Here is a 5,581-nt window from a genome sequence, read left to right as displayed (position 1 = left end):
CAACAATAAAAAAAGTTAGCTCAATTTCTTTGTAAAGTCTAAACTACACAGGATATAAAACGGGGGAATAAGCCCTGGCAGAAGATTAAAACAGGCTTAGAAAATTAAAAGAATTCCAATGGAAAACTCTACACACATTTATAAATACAAAACTTTAAAGGTGATAGCAGATGTGTTAACTGTGATAGATAGTGAGATATGATGAATGGCATGTTAAGCACAGCCTTCAGCAATATCTATGAGAAAAGCTCTGCTAGGGTAATTTAAGACAAATTGTAGGTATGGAAACCCTGGTGGTATATTGGTCAAGAACTATGGCTGCTAACCAAAAAAATGTCAGCAGTTCAAATCCATAAGGCACTCCTTGGAAACTCTACGCATCTGTTCTGCCCTGTCCTTATATGGTCATTATAAGTAGGAATCAACTGGATGGCAAGGGTTTTTTTTTTAGTTGTAGGTATAGAGCCCTGGTGGCACAGTGGTTAAAAGTTATGACTGCTAACCAAAGGATCAGCAGTTAGAATCCACGAGCAGCTTCTTGGAAACCTTCTGGGGCAGTTCTACAGGGTCCTATAGGGTTGCTGTGAATCAGAATTGACTTGAATGCAACAGGTTAGGTTTGAGGTTTTTATTGTTGGCTTCTTAAACATAAAACTTAGAATCTCCCCAAATCGTATAATCTCCAAGGCCTTCTATCCCAACTTATCACGTGTAGCAATGTCTCAATATTCCTGGCCACTGGTCATCTTATTTCTGCTTAGAATATACACTATCAAAAAGCTTCCTGTCTCAGCCTACTGTTCTTATGTGAAAACTCAAGTATTCTTCTAGAAGTCTTCATGAAATGGAATGTGGGTCTTCATCCATTAATTCTACCTCCTGTTCTTCTTTTACCTCTGAAGATAGAAAGACACCTTAGCCCTTTTTAAAAATATAATATAAATTTATACCTTAAAAATCATCTTTTTTTTTAAATTTTTATTGTGCTTTAAGTGAAAGTTTATAAATCAAGTCAATCTCTCACACAAACACTTACATACACCTTGCCATATACTCCCGATTGCTCTCCCCCTATTGAGACAGCCTGCTCCCTCTCTCCGCTTTCTCTTTTCATGGCCATTTCACCAGCTCCTAAGCCCCTCTACCCTCTCATCTCCCTTCCAGGCAGGAGATGCCAGCATAGTGTCAAGTGTCCACCTGCTCCAAGAAGCTCACTCCTCTCCAGCATCACTCTCCATTCCATTGTCCAGTCCAATCCCTGTTTAAAGCGTTGGCTTTTGGGAATGGTTCCTGTCTGGGCCAACAGAAGGTCTGGGGGCCATGACCACTGGGGTCCTTCTAGTCTCAGTCAGACCATTAAGTCTGGTCTTTTTATGAGAATTTGGGGTCTGCATCCCACTGCTCTCCTGCTCTCTCAGGGGTTCTCTGTTGTGTTCCCTGTCAGGGCAATCATTGGTTGTAGCCAGGCACCATCTAGTTCCTCTGGTCTCAGGCTGATGTAGTCTCTGGTTTATGTGGCCCTTTCTGTCTCTTGGGCTTGTAATTACCTTGTGTTCTTGGTGTTCTTCATTTTCCTTTGGTCCAGGTGGGTTGAGACCAATTGATGCATCTTAGATGGACACTTGCTACTGTTTAAGACCTCAAACGTCACTCTCCAAAGTGGGATGCAGAATGTTTTCTTAATAGATTTTATTATGCCAATTGACTTAGATGTCCCCTGAAACCATGGTCCCCAAACCCCTGCCCCAGCTATTCTGGCCTTCGAAGCATTCAGTTTATTCTGGAAACTTCTTTGCTTCTGATTTAGTCCAACTATGCTGACCTGGCCTGTATTGTGTGTTGTCTTTCCTGTCACCTATAGTTCTTATCTACTATCTAATTAGTGACTACTGCTCTCCCACACTGCCTCCCTCTCCCCTCTCTTAACCATCAAAGAATATTTTCTTCTCTTTTTAAACTATTTCTCAAGATAGTGGTCTTATGCTATATTTGTCCTTTTGCAACTGACTAATTTCCCTTAGCATAATGTCTTCCAGATTCCTCCATGTTATGAAATGTTTCACAGATTCATCACGGTTCTTTATTGATATGTAGTATTCCAGTGTGTGATTATGCCATAATTTTTTTATGCTCCCTTCTTTTTGCTATTGTAAACAGTGCTGCATTGCACATGGGTGTGCATATGTCTGTTCGTGTAAAGGCTCTTATTTCTCTAGGGTATATTCCAAGGAGTGGGATTGCTGGATCGTATGGTAGTTCTATTTCTAGTTTTTTAAGGAAGCGCCAAATCGATTTCCAAAGTGGTTGTACAATTTTACATTCCCACCAGCAGTGTATAAGAGTTCCAGCCTCTCCACAACCTCTCCAACATTTATTATTTTGTGTTTTTTGGATTAATGTCTGTCTTGTTGGAGTGAGATGGAATCTCATTGTAGTTTTGATTTGCATTTCTCTAATGGCTTTTTTTTTTTTTATGGCTAATGATTGTGAGCGTTTCCTCATGTATCTGTTAGCTACCTGAATGTATTCTTTATTTAGTCTTTTGCCCATTCTTTATTCTTTTGCTCATTTTTTTAAATTGGGTTATTTGTCTTTTTGTAGTTGATTTTTTGCAGTATCATGTAGATTTTAGAGATCAGGTGCTGATTGGAAATGTTATAGCTAAAAACTTTTTCCCAGTCTGTAGGTAACCTTTTTACTCTTTTGGTGAAGTCTTTGAATGAGCATAAGTGTTTGATTTTTAGGAGCTCCCAGTTATCTAGTTTTTCTTCTGCATTCTTAGTAATGTTTTGTATTCTGTTTATGCCATGTATTAGGGATCCTAACGTTGTCCCTACTTTTTGTTCCATGTTCTTTATCGTTTTAGATTTTATATTTAGGTCTTTGATCCATTTTGAGCTCATTTTTGTGCATGGAGTGGGGTATGGGTCTTTTTCATTTTTTTTGCAGATGGATATCCAGTTATGCCAGCACGATTTGTTAAAAAGACTGTCTTTTCCCCATTTAACTGGTCTGGGGCCTTTGTCAAATACCAACTGTTCATATGTGGATGGATTTATGTCTGGATTCTCAATTCTGTTCCATCGGTCCATGTATCTGCTGTTGTTCCAGTACCAGGCTGTTATGACTACTGTGGTGGTATAATAGGTTCTAAAATCAGGTAGAGTAAGGCCTCCCACTTTGTTCACCAATTTGCATGTCATCCTTGTGCAAAGGCCATGCTAATCTTCTCTGTATCATTCCGATTTTAGTATTTGTGCTGCCGAAGTGAGCACATCATGTTTCTTTTTAGTTGTCTCTATTCAAAGGTAGGAGCCCTGATGGTGCAGCGGTTAAGAGCTACAAAAGGTTGGCAGTTCAAATCTACTAGCTACTCCCTGGAAACCCTATGAGGCAGTTTTACTCTGTCCTATGTGGTCACTATGAGTCAGAATCAACTCGACTGCAATAGATTTTGTTTGTTTTTGGTATTCAAAGTGTTATGACCAGTTTCTTCTACTGTCACTAATAAAGTTTAATCACTTATCTTCAGATACTTGAAGAACTGAAATGTTTATTTTATCCTTTTTAAACTTTACTCCTTTTTGAATTGAAGAAAAACTTATGTATCAAAAACACTCAGATTCTAAGTGTTGAGTTTGATGAATTTTGACTTGCATGCACCATGTAACCACCACCCAAAATATGATACAGAACATTTGCTTTATTTCAGAGCTCCTTCATACCACTTTCTGGTCAGTCTTAACCCCTCAGAGACAACCACTTATCTGTTCTCTGTCACCATGAATTAAAGAGATAACTGGGTGGCACCTGTCAGGAAGAGAGAAAATCTCAGATTTCTTTGGCAAGCAGATTTTTTTCCTAAGAGGAGACAACATTGGATCTTTTAATTACCACCCAATCATAAAAGAAGACATTTGACAGGAATGCCTGGTTTTGCTTTATTTTCAGCACTAGTCAGTGTTCCAGGTCAGCTCTCCTCTCTCTACAGCCTTAGTTATATGTTGACTAGGCATTGGTGATTCAGCGATGGACTTCTCACGTTCCATGCAGGAGACCTGTGTTTGATTCCTGGTCACTGCATCTCATGCACAGTCACTGCTTGGCTGTCAGTGAGGGCTGGAGTGATGTTATGATGCAGACAGGTTTTAGCTGAGGTTCCTGATTAAGGCAGACTAGAAAGAAAGGCCTGGTGATCTACTTGAAACTCAGCCAATGAAAACTTTTTGCATCACATTGATCTGATCTGCAACCAACCCTGGAATGGCACAAGACTGGGGACCATTTCAATGGGTTGTGCCTGGGGTTGCCATGAGTTGGGAGTCAACTCAATGGGTGCTAACAACAACAACAGTACCTCTGTCACTGTCTTTGAGCAGTGCCTTGTTTATCCCTCACTATCTGTTTAGCGTATTTACCTTACTGAGTAATGAGATGTAGTAGAGACTTCACTGTATACATTACACTTGCAAGATGGCGTGCTTGCAGGCTTTTTGTTTTGTTTTTATTTTGTCTTTCTTCTGCATGGTTCGGTCAAGAGTCTGGACCATGATAGTAGTATGAGAACTCTATCCCTTCATGACTGTTTCCCTCAATAAGTTTATCTCTGATCAATTGAAAAGCCTAATTGACTTTCTTTACTTTTTTCTTTTATTTGCATTAAGCACTACATAACAGTGAACTGTATGTTCAGTTACAGCAAGGGTTATTGTTGTTAACTGTGGTGAAGTCTGACCCAAACTCTTGGCGACCCCACGTGCAAGGGTGTGAAGCGCTGTCCAGTTCTGTACCATCCCCGTGATCGGCTGCAGATTGAGCCAGTCCATCAGAATTCCGAGAGTTTTCATCAGCTGATTTATAGAGGTAGATCACCAGGTCTTTCTTCCTAGTATGTCTTAGTCTTGACATTCTGGTGAAACTTGTTCAGCGTCGTAGCAACAAGCGAACCTCCACCGACAGACTGGTAGTAGCTGCACATGAGGCACATTGCTTGGGAATCAAACCCTGGTCTGTCATATGAATGGTGAGAATTCTACCACTGGACTACCACTGCCCCTTGATTTTATTTTCTAAATGCCTCTCAAATCTACTCACCTTAGATCATCTGCACCAACATCAAATGCATCCAAACTTCCTCAATGTAAATATTAACAGTCTTTTAACAATTGATATCCCTTAGGCATGCTGGCTTTCCTCCAATGTAATCACCTCACTTCTCTGTACAAAACCCTGTTATGAAATCCCTCTATTAAAATGATATAGATCAAACTACTAAACACAACCTGTAAGACACTGCACTGGCCCCTGCCTTCTCTGACAGTACAGCTGTAGTCCTTCTGTCCATTCCAATCCTCAGCCTAACCTTCAGGCTCTCTTATCATTAAAAAAACCCATTGCCATAGAGTCGATTCCAACTCATAGCAACCGTATAGGACAGAGTAGAACTGCTTTATAGGGCTTCCAAGGAGTGGTTGGTGGATTTGAACTGCTGACCTTTTGGTTTTCAGCTGAGCTCTAAAACACCACGCCACCAGGACTCCTCTCCTATCATAGGGTTTTGCAAATCTGTTCCTTCTTTCCT

General features: G+C 40.2%; 1 pseudogene; it reads right to left on the bottom strand.

The window, feature by feature from the left end:
- Positions 1-3,152: 3,152 nt before the first annotated feature.
- LOC126061849 (uncharacterized) lies at positions 3,153-3,275 on the bottom strand (annotated as a pseudogene).
- Between the last annotated feature and the right edge of the window lie 2,306 nt (positions 3,276-5,581).

This window comes from Elephas maximus, chromosome 18 (assembly GCF_024166365.1).
Source record: "Elephas maximus indicus isolate mEleMax1 chromosome 18, mEleMax1 primary haplotype, whole genome shotgun sequence".
Lineage (NCBI taxonomy): Eukaryota > Metazoa > Chordata > Mammalia > Proboscidea > Elephantidae > Elephas > Elephas maximus.
This window is presented reverse-complemented; position numbering and strand designations above follow the sequence as displayed.